Below are 23132 nucleotides of genomic sequence, written 5' to 3' on the forward strand. Positions count from 1 at the left end.
CTTTGCTGTATTCAGGCGAGTATTCTTTAATTTGTATTCCAAAGTGCTCCTCGGAATTTTTATTCAGTTATGAAAATGGTCGGGAGAATCAGGTTAATGGAATAATAGACACTCCTTGATATTTTTCGTGTTAAAATAAATTGTCTGCGGAGCGCGAACGAAGATAAATATGTTTGCGTGCAGTTTTATTTACTTTATCGCTAGCACCACCGCTTTGTATCTTAGTACGTTTACCGAACAAATGAGATTATTTATTGTGTGTATCTCATATGAAATATAAATGACGAGGAATTTTAGAAGATGATGCTATTTCGCTTGATATTGAAACGAATTTCCATATCGTCATGCCGAAAGGATAAAAGAAATATATTCTTTCCATCAACGGGTGTTTGTGGCTGACACCTCATTTTTTACATGACAGAAAAAATGCTTGCTTTACACGAGAAAATATCACACGATGCGACACTTTCAACCCCACCAAAGCCATCACTACGAACTTAAGCCACATTCTGCCTTCATCAATATGCTGTACTACAGACAAGGACTTACGCATAACAACTTCATCATGTACAAAATAGACACGATATTTTTACACCGACAAAAAATCAATTCTACTTTGTTTCCACCTGAGTATGAATGACTGACGAAAATACAAATGTCCCCAAATGATTGTCTGCCACACATTTTTCGAGCAAAGATAAAACGAGATTGATCCTCTGGAAATAGCAATTATAATAAGCAAAATTTGTAAATAAATAGAATATTTTGGATTTGTCTTTGTTCATCTTTTGTGCATTAGTCTTTTGACGTGACTCAGCCAAAGCGATGTATATTAAAATATCAAAGGAAACTTGACACTGCAGAGTAACAAGTGCATTTTTTGAGCGAATAATGGCTTGGCTTTATAACGAGGGCACCATCCCCTACTTCCAGACTCAAAAGAGCACAAAGTTTATTGCATCGTTTACCTCTGCTCAACTTGCTGCGCTTTCATGGTCCAGTGTGAATACATCATTAAGCGGAAGATTCCAATTACTGTCTTTGGTACAACAAGCTGCATTGTACTACAGGTTGTATACTTTTTTAGAAAGATTAATTTAATAATAGGCCTTTAAAATTTGTAAATCTTTGAGAACATAAGTCTTATGAATTCTTGACTGAAACATAGAATAGAAGACATTTGAACAATATATGATGGCGGACAACCGTCAAATTAAAAAACCCAACGAGAGAATTCGAAGAGTTCAAATTAACAGATTTAGAACAACATAAAGTTGTAATGGACTTTCTAGTTTCGGTTAAAATATATCCTGGCCGTAAATGAGTGCTCATTCTTGGAAACAGGACAGCTAAATTTACGTGTCTTATCGTAGAGATAGACGATTCATACATTGCTCTACGTCATGAATCCGGAATAAGGGGAAAAGTTGGTTTAAAAGGGTCACTATGGCAAAGTTATATGCAGTAACTTTTGAGATGACGTCATCAAATTGTTGGTGGGGATGACTAATCAAATTTTGGTTGGTGTTTCATCGTCTATATGATATTTGTAATCTACGGACAAACTTTGACAACAATCGGTCCAGTAGTTTCGGAGATTATCTGTCAACAACTTTCAACATTTAAAAACTACAGCGTTCAGAATGTACAATGTACAACGCACGTGTTTATAAAATATGGTGTTTGTCTTAAAAAAAATATTATTCCTTTAAACCTTTAAAAATTTCTAGGGTAACAAATAAAGACGGATTCATCAACCACAAGTCTAAAATTATGCTAATGTATGAAATTTAAATAAAATTCACGAAGCACGTTATTCCTAAAATACACACAAAATTTGACAATAATTGGTTCAATAGTTTCCAGACGAACGACAGATGGAAACAGGAGACTGAGAGCTAAAACATTAAAGTAGCCCTTCGCTCGATTCCTACTAGCACAGAAATGAAGTAATTAAGGTGTTAGAACCATTTCAGATAGTATCCTGACTGGACACAACGTTAATCCTGAGAGCAAGCATAGGAATGTGAGTGGATTTAACTTAACACTAAGGGACGCTGCCCTAATTAAGTGTAGTGGTATTTTGATGAAGGATAAATCTTTCTTTCATAATTAGTCTGGGTTTCCTATGGTGACATTTGATTAGTGGAGGTTTTCACTATTTCCTGGTTTACTGACAACCAAGGATTAAAGAGTATATCCCGTTCCCTTTCAAAATAACCCCAAGACCAAAAAAACAACACATAATCTGCTAACACTGATAATATTTTCAATTTCTCAAGTCCCGAATTCCTGCACAACCACCCACCAACTCGCAACACATCGTCTTGCCCACATATTTACAAATAAACAACCCGAGCCCCAATTTCTCCGTTCCCTCTTCTCCCTCTCTTTGGGACGATCCATCGCTGCATAAACACGAGCGCCAAATCCTCGCGTCCAATCCCAGGGCGTCTTTTTGACACTTACCCATGTCACATTTTTGTTTTGACGTGTCCCGTGCGCATTCTGCGAAATTAATTTCACGCGCCGAGTCATGATTGAAGAGTTTTGTTCCGTGGATCAAATGAGTGTCAGCACGTCAGAATGGGAGCCGCAAAGCGGATCAACGCAAAGTCCTTGTTTCCATTGTTGGGCGTCGGGAGTGTGTCACATGATCCCGGTCCCGGAATAAATCTATACGTTGCGGTGGAGAATTGACCGAGTCCGGGGTGTTAGTTTGGCATTCACGGCGGGCCAAGAGATCCTCTTAGAGCCGACGGCTTTACACATCACTCGCGCAAAATGTAATCACCACATTGTCGAGACGACGCTGAACGCCGACGCCGTGATTGTATCGGCCGTGGCGAGGACAATCCTTTAAAACCGGCTGAAGACACACCCGGAGGGAGCACGCGAGAACGAGACCGAAAAAAGCGACATTTTTACGGGAAAGTTCACAAGCGAACCGCACAGACGCAACTACTAAGAAAAAATTGGGCTAAGTTGTTGAGAGAGGACTTGCCTTGTCCTTGAAGCACAACCAATTCTCCAAACAGCATATAGTTCAATAAAGTTTTAATAGTGATTTTTCACAGAAATAAACATAAATGGTTAGTTTTGAAATAATAATAACAATTTAGTTGTCCCATTAAATTGTACAATTTTGTAGACATGCCAAAGAAGAATAGAGGATTTACGAACGTAAAGGAATTCATCTCTACTATACAGAGTGTTTTTGAAAGGTATGCAAAAAGTCTGGTAAATTCGGCCATCTCGGAAAGCCGTATACAACTTTTTCCACTATGTAAATGTCACAAAAAACATTACCCACATCCACATGTTTCTTGCCCAAATGATAATTATTAATTAGGTGTAAGATGTACATAATTTTTGGCGAACTTTGAATTTATGACATGTTCTTCTCATGCCCAATTTTCCGTTTCTTGTTTTGCATACCTTTCAAAAACACACTCTATAAAGGTAATTGTACCAATATTGCGGTTAGAGCCTTTTCTAACTTAAACATGTCCAGAAAATAAACGTTAAATAAACAGTTGTTGGTATTCCACACCACAATTTCCAGATGCATTAATTATCACATTGTTACCACTAACATTAAAATTTTTACATGTGTGGATCACAGTGCTGATAGTATGAATTATTTAGATTTTTGGTACGATATTCCGTTCTAAAATAAATAGCGCATAAAGAGTTAATATTCATGATTTTTTTAAATAAAAAAAGAATAAAGTAAAACGATAATAAACTCTCTAATCCAAAAATAAATAGATGTGGCAAAGTTTTGATATCGTTTCTATTGTTCTACATCGTCGCTTTCAGAACTATTCACTGTAAATATTAATGTCCTAACTTCGTCAGTAACTCTTTCCTGCTAGTAAGCATTTATTATTTTCTACGTATGATAAACACATTTGATCCACACATCGTCCGAAGCTCTTCTTCCCACACTTTTATTACATCCAAATCTATTCCGGATGTTTTTCTGATATTTTTATCAAGATATATGTACTTTGACCGATTTCTCTAACTCACTTTTTAGCTGATGTTCAACTCCCTCTTTTACTTTTTCGTTCATTGAAACTATATTCCGTCCGACAGTATTTTTGATATCTTCAAATTTTTTTTCACGTGCTTCATTTGTTCATTAATCTGTTCTATTTCATTCTTGTTTATTTCCATTTCCTTCTGGAATTTTTCGGTTGGGCTGGTGGTTACTGATTAGTGATTATCTCATCTTTTTGTTTATCTATTTTTCGTACATTTTTTCCATCCTTGCGTCCATTTTTTCGTCCCTTTCCTCGTTTGTTGCGTCCATCTGTGCGAGCACAGCCATAATCTGTTTTACTTGTTTTTCCATTGCTGAAGTTTGAGCCCTGGTCTCGATCAACATGAATCTTCAAAATTATTTTTCAACCTGCTCGTAAATCTTCGTAAAACCGATTAATTATTAATCTTGAATCCCACTTCTGACACCAGTGTTACGATTCACGGGAAGTAAATCGGCGTGGGTACTCAACAATTTATTTTTCAATGATACAAAATTACACGATTAACTATACAGCGAAGATATAGCAGGCAAGTCATCGATTTTTGATTTTTGGTACTACATACCGTTCTAAAATAGCGCTTAAAGAGCTACTTTTCAATGATTTTTATAAATCGGTGTACATTGTGTATCTACAGTAACTAGAAAGTTAAGCGAGTAGGAACTTACGCTAAATGAATGCAGACTTCTATCAGATACAAAATTTTAAATGCAACTTCGCAGTGTCTAACATTCATTATTTGACGTTATCTCAGAATTTTATCGTAAAAAACGAAAATTCTAACAACATAATAAACTCAAAGTTTAGATATCGTTTCTACTGTTTAACATCGTCGCTTTCAGCACTATTCACCGTAAATATTAATAGCCTAACTTCATCAATAATTCCCTGTTAGTAAGCATCCATTATTATTTTCTCCGTATGATAAACACATTTGATCAGACATCGTCGGTAATTTGTTGAAGCTCTTCTTGCCACACTTTTATTACATCCAAATCTATTTATTCCCGATATTTTTCTGATATTTTTATTGAAATATACTTTGGCTAATTTCCCCAAGACACTCTTTAATTGATGCTTGACTTCCTCTTTTAGTTTTGCGTCCATTGAAACTATTCTGTCTGACAACATTTTTCATAATCCCAAAATGTGTTCTTACCTCCTTAATTAGTTCTTTAATCATCTCTATTTCATTCTTGTTTGCTTCCCCTTCTTATTTTTGGAATTTTTCGGTGAGCCTGGTGATTATGTCATCTTTTTACTTATCTATTTTTGGGTTCAATTCTTTCTCTTGGGTCCACTTTTTCATTCATTTTTCCATTCTTGCATCCATTTTTTCATCCATTTCCTTGTTTCTTGCGTCCATCTGTGCGAGCATAGCCATACCTACTGAGCCCTGGTCTCTCGGCATAAACCATCAGAATTCTTTTCCAACCAGCCCGTAAATCTTCGTAAAACAGATTATTAATCTTGAATCCCACATCTGACACCAGTCTTACGATTTACGAACAACAGTAGTACTAAATTATATGACTAACTCTACAGCGAAAATGTAACAGCGAATAATTCTGAATAAACTTGACTTGTACTAATTAATCGACTCGGCTGGATTACGCTAGACTGTTCGCTCCCGTCGGTGGTCCCTATTTAAACAGTCATGCGTTCCTTCTGGAGAGTTCGCGATCACCGCTTCGAGGTTGTTCTGGAGCCCGTTTTGTGTGAAGAGCATAACTACAAAATCCGACCGATTACCGTACCGTTTTAGTTTTTCTGGCTGTTTGCGTACCGTTTTCGAATCGCCGCCACCGAGCGAAAAACCGTACCGCCGTCACCGTTTTTTTTTCGTCACAGCAAGATGGCGAAACCGTTGAGCAGGCGTCGCGTTCCGCCACCGCGCTCCCCTTCCGGGTCGCCGTACCGTCTCCGCGCAATTTCTCGTTCCAGGGTCGCCGCTTCCAGGACTAGGAGGAGCAAGTCCTGAAAGAAGTCGCCATCCAGTTGTTTTATTAAACCCATTTGTAATTTGATTTAAAATTATGTTAGCCTTGTAGCTGGTAGCAGGAAATAAAAATCAGATTATTGTTAATTGTCCTCTGTTTTAATTCTTGTTTCCGCGGGCACACACCAAACCACCTGGAAATCCATGTCTCCGACTTTAGAGCATCCCCGGTGCTCCCTCCCTGGAGAGGAAGCTAGCGCCCTAGTACCGCCGCTCGCGACCGAAGACACCACCCCCGATGGCGTGAAGCTGATCGCATAAACCTAACTGTGTTTTCAGCGACACTAGTCGGTAAAAAGCTTGGCACCGAGGTACGCCACCCCTACGCGATATAGGCGAAACTACAGAGCGTCACCTTCACCGGAGTTCTATCACACAATATCTTCGTGTATATGTAATTCCTAAAATAAAACATTTTTCCTTTCAAACAAGCAATGGGAGAGGAGACTACCCCGACAAAATAGCTACCGACAAAATGGCTTCGACCAAATAGTTTCACGACAAACTATCTCCGTCAAAATAGCCCCAGATCTAAAAATCTCCACGAGTGAACAAAAATATCGCACACAATAAATATGTACCAAGGTGTTTGATGGATTTTCTTAGAGTGGTTTGTTTCTTCAATGGAAATTTTAGTTTTTTAATCCCTTTACAACACTGAACTGAAATTGAAATCGTTTATTAATGAAAAGGAATTCGTATCAGAAAACATGTCATATCTGCATAGGCTATCTAATTTCTGAACCAAAATTAACTCCTTTGAAAATGCGTAAAATGCACACAGTTGTTGGTTAACTCGTAGTACTGTCGTTTTTTATATAAAAACGTATAATGTATGTGTTACAGCTAATATCCGAAATACGTTATTATGCATAATAACTAGATATTTTAGGAATTATGCATAATAACTAAACTTGTCAGTTAGTATGCATAATAACCGGAAACATTAGGAATTATGCGTAATAACTGAAATTTTCAGTTATTATGCATAATAACGGAAACGTTTAGGTAATATTGATAATAACTAACAGAGGGACAGGAATTTTCCAAAAAGCTATCCACCCTGCTTCGTTTTCCCCTACATATCACATGTACAGTTGATTTAAAAAAAAAAGGGACAAATTACAGTTATATAAACGTCATATTCCCATTGCTTTTTATTGATCTATGAGAACCTGAATTGCTCATCTTGTCCCGTTTTTTTGAAATCAGCTGGACATGTTATAGACCAGTGCCGAAGTCTTTGAAAATGGTAAAAAGTGAAAAAAAGTTAGAACAGGATGATACCCATTGGAAAAGGAAGAAAATATAACAAAAATAAAGGGAAAAATAATTTACGGGCGATCTGAGGTCCGGAAGGAGAAGAGGGTGAGGTTTTAAGTGTAGAAAACGGTTTATCACGATTTTCGGCAAAACTACAAGTCCTAGTGCAAAAAGTTTAAGAGCAAAGTTGTAGGTAATAAAAAGATCTATAACTGTTGTATTTACATTTTATTTACATAACCTCAAAATTTATGCGAAAAATGCAAATAACCGAGTTTTTGGTTTTTTATTTTTATCTCCCACAAAAAAGTTTTCTTTTTCACGAAATTTGTTGAAAACTTACCTATTTATGTCTCAAACTCGCTGTAATTTTTTTGATTTAAAATATTTGTTTTTCCCCCTTATTTTGAATTAATATCGAAAAACCACCCTAATTTTTTCAATCGAAAATTCTCACGTCAAAATATTTGCTTTTTTAAAAAATCGGTATGCCTTTTGTTCGCTGAAATCTCTACTTTCTGAAGGTGTAAAAAAAAATATTTTTTGTGGGAAAAACATTTCGTTAAAAAATTATTTTTTGTGGGAGATAAAAACAAAAAACCAAAAACTCGGTTATTTGCATTTTTCGCATAAATTTTGAGGTTATGTAAAGAAAGTGTAAATTCAAAAGTTATAGATCTTTTTATTCCCTACAATTTTGCCATTAAACTTTTTGCGATAGGACTTGTAGTTTTGCCGAAAATCGTGATAAACCGTTTTCTACCCTTAAAAGCTCACCCTCTTCCCCTTCCGGACCTCAGATCGCCTGTGAATTATTTTTCCCTTTATTTTTGTTATATTTTCTTCCTTTTCCAATGTGTATCATCCTGTTCTAATTTTTTTTCACTTTTTACCATTTTCGAAGGCTTCGGCACTGGTCTATAACATGTCCAGCTGATTTAAAAAAAACGGGACAAGATGAGCAATTCAGGTTCTCATAGATCAATGAAAAGCAATGGGACTGTAATTTGTCCCTTTTTTTTTTACATCAACTGTACATGTGATATGTAGGGGAAAGCGAGGCAGGGTGGGTAGCTTTTTGGACAATATTATGCATAATTCCTGTTCCTCTATTAGTTATTATCAATATTACCTAAAGGTTTCCGTTATTATGCATAATAACTGAAAATTTCAGTTATTACGCATAATTCCTAATGTTTCCGGTTATTATGCATAATAACTGATAAGTTTAGTTATTACGCATAATTCCTAAAATGTCTAGTTATTATGCATAATAACGGATTTCGGATATTAGCTGTAACATATGCATAAAAACATTACTACTTAATTAGGATCTGACTTGACCTGACCTGACCTGAACTGATCTGACCTGACCTGAACTGATCTGACCTGACCTGATCTGAACTAACCTGACCTAACCTGACCTAACCTGACCTAACCTGACCTGACCTGACCTGACCTGATATGACTTGACCTGGCCTTACTATTGGCTTAAATAAACAAGTTTTAAACATTTATGTAAATATTTTGTCGGGGCTTTTTTTGACGGGGTATTTTGACGGGTCACGATTATTACCACAATCCAAGGCGGTTTATTGGTGGCTTCCAACAACCAATTCAGTGTTCACTATTTGGCGGCCTCTAATATAGTTGTAATATAGTTCCTGAAAAAATTTTACAAATCTTTCGAAAGTGCAAACACTAATGTCACATGCGAGAGCGGTACGTAATTGGGCTTGTTGGATATAATTGATCATTCCACATCTTTTTCATTCACAAAAAGTCATCACTAAATTTCGTCTTTTATCTTTCAACATTTTGTAAAACGGTTCGATATTTGATAGTAATAAATTTACCACAAACAACTTCCAGATTAACTAACAAACCCTTTATATTGCTATAAAATAAACCCATATGCCGCCCGGTACGACGCCTATGGGTTTTCTAGTATATGCGGCGATGATGGGTGACTCATCATCCGTGACAGCGGCCGGGTAGCGTTCGCATACAGACAAGTCTGGAGCGAGTTATCAGAAGTCTCGATTGTGGGGTCCAGAAAAACCTCGAAGCGGCGATCGCGAGCCATCCAGAAGAATGTATGGAGGCCACCGTCGAACCAGAGGATCATTCAGTCAGCGAGTCGAGTCCAGTGAATGAATTCAATCAAGTTGCGCCGGAATTATTTTGTATTCAACAAATTATGAAACCGCACCCAAAATTACTACCAACTTAGAAACCGAACTGAATTAATAACAATTCAAATATTGTAATTGCCACAAGTAAATTTTTCAAGTAACTATTGTTTTCTTGTTGTGCAAGTTGAGTTTGACGATAAATCGAACAAAACTCCGCCTCGCGAATTTCCGCGTCGCATATGATCTTACCCCCTCAGCTTTTGAAATATTGAATTTAATGTTTTGTCGTTCTTGTCGTTCCAAAGTTTGTCTCGTGGCTCCCTAGCGACGATATCTCCAAACTCTACCATCACCGGAGCAATATTATTTTTCGACTCCTTTCTTTGTTGCCAGGCGAAAGCTCGCGTAGACAGTCAATTTACGGGATAAATAATTACCTCCAACCGAGAAAACTTTAACGAATTTTTTTGCAACCCATTCTCGCACGCACAAAACACCCTTCAGCCCATGTCCCGGCAGCAAAAACGCTGAAAAAGCAAATCCACTGATGAGAGCGCGCTCGCGATGCTCTGAAAAATTAAACATTTTATCAAAGATCGCTGCCTCATTCAAAGAAAACGTGTAAATATAATTACGGAACGAACAATGAGCTCGAGAGAGCATCTCGTTAAGCAGACTGCCGCTGTAACAGGATATGAAGTTTTGTTTGTGTCTAATTCGATTGAAAAATAAATTACTTCGGCGTGGTGTCGTATAAAAGCCGCGTGGGGTTTTTACATGAATACATTACAAAGCAGGAGAGGTTCACGAAATCAATCTAGACTAACGAAATGAATGGTTCTCGGAGCAGCGGAGAGTCGTTAATCGAAAGTTGGCGACGTGTGCGAAGAGATTAATAGAAAAAAGTCCCTTTCATGTTTGTCCAGAGATTAACTCGTAACGGTTTAATTTTGCGTGACGGTAAACGAATTTAGCGTTTTTTGTCACATGTGAAAAATTGGATGATACGCACCTGTCGCGGCCAAAAAAACGAGCTTATCAGTGCTGGTTATGGACTGTTTGATTGTTGTTGTTGCAATGTTTTAAATGAGAGAAAACTGCGAAATTGTACCATCAGGATGATTAATGACACTTTTTGGAACAGGATAACGAATGCATATACGCTGAAAATTACTGGCATTAACAAACTGGTCACATTTAAACAAACACAAATATTTAAAAAATCGAATTCATAAAACAACATTTAATATTTACATAAATTACTATCCAAACGATGCGGAATTATTCCAAAAACACAGTTTTATCGGGCTGACACAACGAATTTGTAATTTAATCAACAACGAAATCCACCAAAATGGGACTCCTCACTTCATTTTACACTCCTCCGAAAAATATCTAAAGTTACAGCTGAAAATGTGTTTCAAGCACCTTGTTTACTAACTGAAAATAATCTTCCAAAGCACCTCTTACATACTTTTCAAGCGTGCCCCAGAGAAGTATTTAATAGGGTCAATTTGAGGAATGACTGACGTTTCATAGCTTCTAGAAAACCGTTTCCGTCTAACTGTCCATCGCCTGTCATCCTACTAAGTAAATACTTTTTAAGAGGACTCGCTACGGGAGGTATAACAACGTTTTCCTTTTTCCTATGATAAATAAATAATAAATCTAATTCCAACATTTCAAAAAAAAAACGTAAGAGAAGAGCTTTCTTAAATTTTAGTTGCGAAGAGAAATCGTTAAAGATAATAATTTCAATCATCGACGACGACGTTTTATACTTTTGACATGTCGCAGACACGATTATCCGGGAGAATCAAAGGCCTTTCCAGTGTCCGCAGCAGCTTTTGTCCCTCTCAGCTCAAAGGGAACTAGTTTGGAAATTAGTCATTTAAGTTTCCTACTCTTTGAGTTTTCGCAAAGCGTCACAAGTGCAGCACTCGGTGTAATATCCACACCCCATTCCGACCGATCCGATAAAAGCAGTTCTGTTTGTGAATTGCTGTCATCAGAACAATACATCGGCGGAATATTAAAAGAATATAAATTCGAAAAAGTTCTCTCATTTTAATTTGAAACTTTGAGGCATCCGAAAGCTCCCTCGAACAATATCGGCCGCATTCGATTTTCAATTAGCTTCTTTACAAGTTTACTCCTCCCGGCTGAATGACGAGGGAAAAGTTTCTGTTTGTGGTGGAACTAATTTACGCCCTATCGCCAAAAAAAGATAAATTGCGAAAATGTAGGTGCACTGAAAAAGATGAAAAATTAGTTTGCTTTGTTTGACACGCACGAGTGTGTGATTCCGGACGATAACTCTGCCAACTCGAGTTTGTTTCTGTTATTTTTGGTTATTACCGTTGCCGTTTCTATTTATTTTTGTTTGCCGAGGCAAATACGAAGGACGCCATAAAACCGTTTGTTTAGTGCTTATTTTTTCGGAACTTGCGCGGAACAACTTAAATTAGTTTCTGTTAACGAGGTTGTAATGTTTTTCTCATACATTTGTATTTTCGCCAAGTTTTCGCAGTTTTTTAAAACAACAGAATTCCTTCCGAGAGATGCGGAAGAGAAAATGGGTTCCTTTTTTATTGGCTAGATCTCCGTCAATACTTTCAGGCATTGTTTGTGTTCTACCTCCATTCATAAGCAAATTTAACCCATACCTGTTTTGGTTATTAACAAAATTGCTAATATTTTTTTTTTGAGCCAATTATTAAGTGAATGCGTCAGTGATCTGAGCCCTTTTATATGATACGTTTGCTTTGAACTGTCGATATAAAGACCAGAGTAATAAAAATTATAACTTTTTTTGCAATTAGAGAGCTAGATTTTTAATATTTTTATGGAAATACTTTTTTATGAGACAATTTAGAGCTGCATGAACTCATTAAATTATGTTATTGTAGCGATAAAAAACGTAATTTGAAAGTTGGTATTACGTCGAGTCTTTAAAAGTTTATAACCAGCTTTAAGAAAATGATCTTGTATGTTACTACTTAATTAAAATACTATTACAAACAGTAAAATGAAACTAATTAATTTAATTAACAACAAAATTAATTAATTACATTTAGTAAAAATTCCAATACTAATTTTCAACAAAAAACATACTTTTAGTCATGAAATGACCAGTTTCAAATATAATAATAATAAAATGCAGGACCAAAAAACCCTGTTCTATTATTATGAAAATTTCATGTTTCATATTGATAATACAAAGTTCTGCTGCTAATTAATTTTGTTTAAAAATATAAATTTTCGTTTGAAATGACACAAACGTATTTTTGCTGTTTTAATTACATGTTGCACGAAAATCAGTTATTTATAATAGCCAACAGCCATAATGACCTTTAATTAAAATTCATCTGCCAACAGCTAGATACACAATAACTAATAACATTATTGAGATTACATATCCATCTAAACAAACTAGCATGAGGTTCCTTTAATTAAAACAACTGGGAATGTAACAATTAGTTTCAATTTTAAAAATAACGTTGTAGTTAGCTCCATTTCATATTAGTACACAAATAATTCAACTTTTGTGTGTGTTTGGAAATTTCATTTTTTTTTGCAGCAACCAGTTAATCACATGATAAGAAGCAACGTTACTTTAACATTTTAATTTATAATTCCAGCCTTGGGAAGACTCCAAATATAAAATCGCTTGTTGAGATATTAATTTTCTAAAGCTCAATGTTCGGAAGTTGGATGGTGACTTAGTGGCATAAGAATATTGTAACTTTTAGATGAAGTTATCGAACGAACGCCGCTGATTACAAAAACAACGAGAATAGATTCAATCAAAACAGATCTAATACTATTGAGAAGAAAAAGTCTATAACCCGACAAATCTGCCGTACGAAGTCTAATCGATACCCCACCTGCGGTTCCTCCCACTGTCTTTCTTTTCTCACCGGGAGAAAAATTTGAAGGCGAATTGAAACTTGTGTCAAAACTGAATTTCTGTCTATATTTTTAAATTTACAGGGTGAGTTGATAAAAGACTACCTCTATATCATTAATTAATTACTGGAAAAGTCAAAGATCAAAGCTATAGTGCAGTTCTTTTAGCAGTGATGCAATATTATTAACTAAATTAATTGCCAGTTCTATCAAGTGGTTTCTGTTTCTCAATTTTATTTTAAATAAAACTTTGTATATTTCAAGATGTGCTAATTGGCCACTTCTTCCTCCTCACAAGCATATTTCATTTTTTAAATTTCATTACATCGACGCCAAGTCTGATAAATATTCATAAAAAAGATCGCAGTAGGGTAATTTTTTTGTAGTACAAGTCCATTCCGCAGCTTTTATCTTGAGAACGGACAGAGATATTGGAAGACGGTAAACGATATTGTTTTTAGTTTAAAGAAGGAGCTTGCAAATATCGTGCAGATAAGGCGTCAGCCTCGCGATTTAATTTTTTTTTTAATATCAAATTACCAACACATATATTTTTTAATGTATTTTGATAGATTATTATTAAATTATGATTACAAATATGTAATCCACTTATATATGTTGCATTAGTGTCAACCGTAAAACAGTTCAACAAATCCGGTTTCAATGCTTCCTTGAAAAATTACAAAAATTGATTTTGCGGTCTTTTTTGTTCTGTGACAATAAGTTCCCAGGGAGCGCAATCCGCACAAGTGCGCACAATTTGAAATATATTTAAAGCAGATAACCAACCGCAAAAATGTGTTTTCAATATCAATTTCTTAGTACTTACTTAAACTTAGTACTTACAAAAAAAACGGAATCGGTAGCATAAATACTCATAAATTTAACGAATTCGTCCTTCGTCCTGTTCATCGTTAATCCTTTTCCCTCCTTCGTCCTTCGTCCTTTTCGTCCTTTGTATTTCGCCCATTTGTCCTTCCTCGTTTTCGTCATTTTCGTCCTTTTCGCCCTTCGTCCTTTTTGTCCTTCATCGTTTACATTCTTCGTCCTTTTCGTCCTGTTCGCTATTTTCGTCCTTCGTCCTTTTCGTCCTTCGTCCTTTTCGTCCTTCGTCCTTTTCGTCCTTCGTCCTTCGTCCTTTTCGTATTTCGTTCTTTTCGTCCTTCGTCCTTCTTCCTTCGCTCTTCATCCTTCGTCCTTCTTCCTTCGTTCTTCATCCTTAGTCCTTCATCCTTCGTCTTTAATGCTTTATCCTTCGTCCTTCGCTCTTCGTCCTTCGTCCTTCGCCCTTCGTCCTTCGTCTTTCGTCGTTCGTCCTTCGTCCTTTTCATCCTTTTCGTTCTTCGTCCTTTTCGTTCTTCGTCCTTTTCGTTCTTCGTCTTTCCGTCCTTCGTCCTTTTCGTCCTTCGAACATCGTCCTTCGTTCTTTTCGTCCTTTGTCCTTTTCGTTCTTTGTCCTTCGTCCTTTTCGTCCTTCGTCCTTCATTCTTTTCGTCCTTCGCCCTTTGTAATTCATCAATTCGGTCCTTCGTTGTTTTCGTCCTTTTCGTCCTTCGTCCTTCGTTTTTCGTCCTTCGTCCTTCGTCTTTCGTCTTCCACTATTCGTCACTCGTCCTTCGTCATTCGTCCTTCGTCCTGTTCATCCTTTATCCTTTTCCATCCTTCGTCCTTCGTCCTTTTCATCCTTTGTATTTCGTCCTTTTGTCCTTAGTCCTTTTCGTCCTTTGTCCTTTTCGTTCTTTGTCCTTCGTCCTTTTCGTCCTTCGTCCTTCCTCCTTTTCGTCCTTCGCCCTTTGTAATTCATCATTTTCGTCCTTCGTTGTTTTCGTCCTTTTCGTCCTTCGTCCTTCGTCTTTCGTCTTTCGTTATTCGTCATTCGTCCTTCGTCATTTGTCCTTCGTCCTGTTCATCCTTCATCCTTTTCCATCCTTCATCCTTCGTCCTTTTGTCCATCGTCGTTTTCGTCATTTTTGTCCTTTTCGCCCTTCGTCCTTTTTGTCCTTCATCCTTTTCATCCTTCGTCCTTTTCGTCCTGTTCGTCCTTTTCGTCCTTCCTCCTTTTCTTCCTTCATCTTTTTTTTCATCATTCGTCTTTTTCGTCCTTCGTCCTTCGTCGTTTTCGTCCTTCGTCATTTTCGTCCTTCGTCGTTTGTATTTCGTCCTTTTCGTCCTTCGTCGTTTTCGTCCTTCATCCTTCGTCCTTTTCGTCCTTCATCCTTCGTCCTTTTCGTCCTTCGTCTTTCGTCCTTCGTCCTTTTCGTCCTTCGTGCTTATTTTCCTTTTCGTCCTTCATCCTTTTCGTCCTTCGTCCTTCGTCCTTTTCGTTCTTCGTCCTTTTCGTCCTTCGTCATAAATTTGAGTATTTATTAGGCAAATTCTAAGATGACGTCATATTTGGAGGGCCATAAATGGACAAATTTTGATAACCTGGAACGTTTTGCATTTTCGAAGTTAAATTGTACAATTTTCGATTTTGTCCTAAAAAATTAGTGACTAGGGTAAGAACTCAACACGGATTCATAAATTACACACACAGGAGTATGTTATTCTATAAAGTTAAAAATTATTTTTCTGGAAAAATTATAGCTAGCGTGCTTACGAGAACCTTAAAACGTCTGCAAAATTTCAGAGCATTCGGTGGTACATTTACAAAGTTAAATTCCAATTTTTTTTCAAAAAATCCGAACGTCTAGGGTAATACGTACTTCATAAAATTTAAATACTATTTACGATTACAATTGGAGATGAGATCATTATATTTTTGGTGGGAATGGTGGGATTAGATATATTTTGATTAGCGATTTACTACCATCTACACGATATTCCTAATAGACATACAAAATTTGACAATATTTGAGCCGAAAATTATGTGTCTAATTAAAATTGACACAGACGAGAGACGAATAGACAGGCGGAAACAGGAGACCTCTTTTTTGGTCTCGAAAAAATAGGAAAATGGTTAGTCGCCCGACAGACTTGATTACAATGCTTCCTTACGCTCGGCAAATTAAAATATAGATTATCAAATTATCTAAATCAAGAGATGTATCTAGTTGTCATCGAAACAGCTGTGAAAACACAATCACATTACTACTAGTAACTTTTACCGTCAGGAATTTTGGATCACTACAATATTTCTTTGTTATTTGTCGAAAATGGTTCAATTTTTTAATTGTACAAAACATTTATTATGAAAATTGGACCAGTAATAAAGGGCCTAGTCGATGGCAAACTCGTAGCTATCAAAATCTATTACAAAATATATATCAAGTCAAGCAAAAAGCAATGGCCGTTTACAGAATTTCAACACCTCTATCCATTCTTAAGATATTAGGCCACGAACTTTTATCTGGGGCATCAAGCGTTTATAAAAAACCAAATTGTGATTTTCAAACTTTTACACCTCGTATTTTCAAATAGGACATCTTGTATTTTAGTACTGCATCTTATTCTGATTTCTCGATATTAAAAAAAAATAAAAATCAGAGAATCTGTCAATTTTAAGTACCTACAAATTTTAACAATAAAGCAAAAGAATAATAGAATCTTAAATCCAATAATACCACACAGGATGTTCTACGTCAAAATCTGAGATATATTTGAGAATTATATTTGATTTTTTTGTGAACACTCTTTATATTAAGGTTCAATTTCATTGGCATAAGAACACGGTAGCTATTTTTTTTTAAATATCGGTAAAATATATATTATAACAGATATTTCAATAATAATAATAACTCTATTGGGACTTTTTGTGAACTTTTGCATCACTAGAAAATTTCATGAAAACTGGAATTATTAAATGTTAATTAAATGAAATAAGTTCGTAAAACCAGGACATCTGGAAATTAACGTCTTCAATTAAAAAAATATAAGTTGTAAGTTGCGTCTCAAAAACAGACCACATTGTAGGGCTGAAAATAATAATTTATAAAAATATCGAGGAGAACATTGGCGAACCCTGTATATTTGATCTCTAAAAGAAATATAAACAGCTTGGATTGTCTTTCGTGTATTTGATTTCCACAGGCATGATAGATGTTATTTAAGTTTTCGAAATTACAGGATCTGAGAGTGGTCGTCTCTTTGAATCAAATGATAAATATGTATAATATTTACGATTAATTTCGGATTTTTCATTTAACCCTACTTTATCCTTGGATTGAGGACATGATTTCAAAGACTAAATTCGGATGTCAAGTATATCATAAATAGGGTAAGCCTTAAAAACTCACATGTCACTATATTACTTTTGATGTTAACAGTTTTTCCAGTTGATTGGTGGATGAAGATATCAAAATAAAACCCACCCGAGCAGAGAAATTTAATTAATATCAAGACACTAACCCAACAAAACAGTAAAACTAAAACATCTCTTTCCACCTAACACAAATACAAAGCGTTCCTCAGCACTGCAGCGCCTCAATAAATCAAATAACAAAACTAGAACAACCCTCAAAAAACAAAGACAATGAAACTGCTCCTACAAAGTCTACATTATTACTAGACAATCGAGTCTATCGGACTGCTTTCAAAGGCCACCGAAGATCATCATAACAGTTTGTGAAATTTTCTGTCAAAGATTCCGGCTGGCAAAAGAAGCAAAACTGCTTCTCGTTTCAATTAAATGCAACTGTGCGTCCGTAAAGGCGGCCATCTTCCAGTTCGAATTTCAAAGATTCGACTTGAAAGTCGACAAATAAAGCACCGAAGCACTCGACCTCAAAGCATCGAGGGCTCGACGAAACAGCGGATACAAGTTAGTAATACCCGGAAACATAGTCTGCGAGTGACAATTGTAAGCGGAAAGGCACTGATAAATGGTAACTTCATGAGAGGAGCATTAACGTCGCTGCCAACAGGGTAATGACGGGCTTTATTACGTCAAGTTTCCGCCAGATGGGGATAATTCAGGAAATGGGGATGCACTTTTATTTTTATTTGCCGATGTCGTTGATGTTGACATTTTATTCGCAAAGGAAAATGCTAGTTCCGGCAAAAAAAAGTGTGCATCGGCCGGGAATCGAACCCGGGCCGCCCGCGTGGCAGGCGAGCATTCTACCACTGAACCACCGATGCTTACATTCAGTATCCTTTTAACGATCATATTTACGGTCCACCATGTGCAAATTAATGGATTAAAAGGTAAATTGGTTAAATAAAAACTAAAGTCTGCCTGAAATAAGCAAAACAGTGACACTTTTTACATTAAAACTAAAGATAATATTACATATTATTTGTACTCTTACAGTCAATCCACATTGGTGACGTTAAATCCCAAGATAATTGCATATTTGATGCATTTTATTACCTAACAAGAAAAAACTTGTTTTACTAGGAGTAAAAGTGAGATTTGTCTTGGAAAATCTGTAGATTGGACGGCCAGTAATTACAGATGAGCAACTGCATTTTTTCTTTAAACGTCAAATTCGGTCCAATTTATTGGACGTGAAAATGTGGAAACATAAAAAAAATATTATAAAAATCAATTACTGTTCATCAGCAGCAGAAAAAATACAAAAACAGCCTAGGCAGAAAAAGTGGAGCCATTATGGTTATTCTTTATAACCTCCTGATTTTTTCTTTCAGAGTCCATACAGCTTTTCACTTTTGCTTTAATATTTACTAATCGAAAGTGCTTTTCTTTTTGTTTAATATTCCAATTCCAGCTATTTGAAATCAGCGGCGGCTCGTAACCTTTTGAAACGGGGGACACAATTTGAATGATGAGTTAAATATGAAGAAATTAAACAGGCTGTTATATGTAAACCAATTAATAGGCGAAATTGGGTGACGAAAATAAAACAAAAATACATTCAACAAAAATAAAAAAGTATTTGTCCACATACCTTTAGTTTTAATTCATTATTGAGGAGACAAACAAAACAAAACAATTAATTTTTTTCACAACCGCAATTCCACAAAAATTTATCAAATTTATCATACGTGTTATGTCTATTAAAATATTTACGTCTCTGGTTTTGCCATGAACACTTTTTTTTATTAATAAATCGGGGGCGGCTCTCTCTAAATTTTTCACTACAATTTTATCGTCGTAAGACAGAAGACGATTTTTTATTAAATATTCAACTAAATGCATTATTTTTATTTAAAATCAAACAATTTCACTCCCGCAGAATGAAAATGAGTTCCCGTAATTGAATTACTGCTAACGGTCACTGTTTCAAATGTGACCCGATTCCAGCCAAATACAGCGACTGGAGGCGCGGTTTCCATGGCAACGGTGGAAACAAAAAGTCTAAATGAGTCATGAAAGGACAACCAGTTCCAGCACAACTGTTCAAAAATAGCCTTGATTCCCTCACGTACCTAATTCCTACAAATATAATTATTTACAGTATTTTAAATGTTGTTACCTTTTATACCCTCACTTTTTTCACGATATTTTCAACTTATGTCATGTCACGAGCCAATTGATCAAAAATATGACTGTAATTAATTATAAAATGTCAATCATAACAACACTTTCATCGAATTCACCAAATTATAAATTATTTTAATTATTGACAGGTTATTCATGATTCTGTATGATGATTGGTCGATTTCATTGGTTGTTTGGTCGGCAGCAAAAACTTTTGCAGCCTAGGCAGAATTGATGGAACTTTGTATTTATTTAAAGAAAAATTATCTTTACTCATGTTAGTGTGTGATTTCTGTCGATTTCGTCATTAAAATGAATTTTTAATATATTTCAAGCAAAAGTTGGTTATCTGGAAGCAGCTTGCCTAAAAGCCATTTTCCAGTAAGAACCAGTAGTCAACAAATATTTTTTACTCGCATAAATAATTTATCACATGTGTTCTAGAACAACCATGTTATGTTATATGTTATAAACAACTTTAGAAATTGTGAAGTAAATCCGGGTTTGAAAATACAAATCCCTCATTTTTAAACTAAAGTTCAAAGGTATAATATAGTTTCATACAAAAGATGCTGTGTCTTGGATATCATAAAATTATTATTAATATATGTACCATACATAGAAGCGTACTAGTTTCATAATTATATTCATTTACTTTTAAACTGAAGTATACTTATGCTTAAGGTAGTCCAAAAAATATTTAAATTTTTATTTAATAAAAGTTTGTCGAAAGTGTGCTTTAGAACTATTTTTAATGAATATGTAAAAACTAAATGGATACATTTTATTTATCATATGAAAATTGTATGAAGACAATACTATCTTTGACTTTAATATCATAAAACATAAAATGTGCAGAATCAACTTTTAGATGTAATTTATGTAAAAATATCATTCTCCATATAACATACATATTGTTACGAAATAAACCCATACGCTGCCCCGGTACGACGCCTATGAGTTCTAGTATAAACCGCGACGATGACTCATTGTCCGTGACGGCAGCCGGAGAAGAGCCTGGAAGCGGATGTCGCGACGGGTGTTCCAGAATAAGCTTAGAAGTGGTGACGGAGATCTTCTAGAAGAACTGTGCGGCTATTTAAAAAGAAACCACCGTTGGGAGCAGTTTGTGTAGTCCAGACAATGAGAGCTGAATTCAGTTAACAAGTCGAGTCCAACTAGTGTCGAGAAAACCCAGTGAATGGTGCGCCGGAATTATTTTGTACATAGTCGCTCTGGAATTAGTCGTTTAAATCCGAATTACTAAGAAATAAATGGTTGAGTTTTACCCACGCCGATTTTAATCACCTGTAAAACGTAACGATATGTTTCTAAAACAAAAGCTGTATTTTTCCAAAACATAAATAAACGGAGTGATACAAAATGGCGCCCTAAATCCATGACACGTTGTTGAGGACTATTTATTTAGCAAAGAAAAAATAATTTAAATTTCAAAATTTAACTTTTCTTTTATTTTAATTTTCTGCTTATTGCTAGGTACATGAAATCGATCGGACTTTCTTTATTCAAAACAATTTTGAAGGAATCTTGTCCTTATCCATTGCCACAAAAAACTTACCTAATGTTCTGAATGAATTTGACAACAGTGACTAATTTTGCACCTTTTTTCAGTCTGTCTGTCTAAATCGTACTTATTTTATTTTTGTAAGTGAGCATCAAATTTAAGTAGGATAGCAGATTTTTTTATAATTTTTCTAGAACTTAGACTTATACCGTTAGTGGGGCATTTTTTGATCACCCTGTATTTGCTTGTGCCATTTTTTTGTAAATAAAAAAATATCTATTGATTTACTTATAATAAATTTTGCAATGACGTTAATCATTTTCTATTTTATTTATCATTGTTCGGGAACTAAGTACTAAATCAGTAAGTATTAGTTTCCTACTATAATAAAAAAAGCCTTTCCTAAGTTTCATTAGCAACGGTAAAATTTACTTTTCAAAATGGAATTTTTATTTCCCGAGCGTAAACTGAGGAACTATTGTAATCGAGCCCATCAGGTTCTCATGTTTTCTCAACTTTGCACGACTCGTAGAGTACGAAAAAGTAGGTATGCCGTTTCCGTCTGTCTGTATGCTGTCTGTCTGCGTGTCAGTCAAATTTTGTTAGACAGATTATGGTTGTCAAATTTTATAAAATAACGTATTCATACACTTATGGTTTATGAATCCGTGTTCAGCTTTTACCCTAGACATCCAAATTTTTGAAAAAAATCAGAATTTTGCAATTTAACTTTGAACTACAGAATGGAATGCTATGGAATCTTATTTAAACGTTTTAAGGGTATCGTAAGAATAGTAAATCCTTAATCAAAATTTATCCGTGCATCTCCTCCAAAAATTGATGACGTCGTCTCAATTTTTTTACGGTAAATCGTGTCTAAAATATGATCAGTCTATACTTGGAGTTCATCAATCACATATTTTTTTTTAGAATTAATTATACAGGGTGACTCAAAAAAATGATTTAATGAATGAGGCAATCTATTTTACTGACCAAATCAAGAACGGGTCACCCGTTTTCCCGAAAAATTTAGTATATATATTGTTACAATTACACTGCATCTATTCAAATTGATGCCGCTGTTCTTGCTTAAATGTTGATGATGACATAAACATTTTGTTGTAGAAAAACTCACTTGCAATATACGCATAGCATGCTGAGGTGACTGAGAGAGAACAGTCAATGTTCACCCTCATCTCTACAACAAGTTTACATGCATAAGGTTAAAAACAGAGACAGATAAACTAGAGATATAGAAACATATTATTTTGTATTTTTAAAATAAAGTTTATTTATGGAAATTTTAAAAATTTAAAAAGTTTCGATGGAGATAATTACACAAATTTCAAACGTTTCATCATCCACGACAAACCGACAGACGCAAAGGGAAGGTCTACTGTTTGATATTTTAAACAAAACATCGAGAAAACGAAACTAGTCATCTGCCAACTGGATTATTATTATATTATAGTAATAATAGCGTATTTGGTAATTGTGTAAAATCTTATTATGATGAAGTCACAGCAACGTGTGTAAGCACTACAGTCAAAGGAAAATAGATTCCGACTTAATATTTTTGTCCTATAAATTGTAAGTCAACAATGTACCAACTTATGTCGATTTAAGTCTGTGTAAATATTTAGAATCTCACGGTTGAGGGCAATGTTCAATCGATCAATGCATCCACTGTTGTTTACAGAATCAAGTTTTGGGTAGATAACTCGGAATCAAAGGTTTTAGAGCGTTCCGCCTTTTAAGAAAATATTGCATCATAATCGTTTCACTTATTTCTATATTTTCACCTCATTCCAATTCATTCGTGAAAAAAAATCTATAATTATTTAGACTTTCTCTCTTCTTTACACAACAC

General features: G+C 35.3%; 1 protein-coding gene and 1 non-coding gene across 3 annotated transcripts in view; both read right to left on the bottom strand.

Moving 5' to 3' along the window:
* LOC135139276 (epithelial discoidin domain-containing receptor 1-like) overlaps positions 1-23132 on the bottom strand; it is a 466539-nt gene that overhangs the window by 366156 nt on the left and 77251 nt on the right. The window lies entirely within an intron of this gene.
* Trnag-gcc (transfer RNA glycine (anticodon GCC)) lies at positions 18364-18434 on the bottom strand. Its single transcript has one exon. It is a non-coding gene; the product is annotated as a tRNA-Gly (tRNA).

Source organism: Zophobas morio, unplaced genomic scaffold (genome assembly GCF_036711695.1).
Source record: "Zophobas morio isolate AGI-343-1 ecotype UQ-CSIRO unplaced genomic scaffold, CSIRO_AGI_Zmor_V1 ptg000031l, whole genome shotgun sequence".
Classification (NCBI taxonomy): domain Eukaryota; kingdom Metazoa; phylum Arthropoda; class Insecta; order Coleoptera; family Tenebrionidae; genus Zophobas; species Zophobas morio.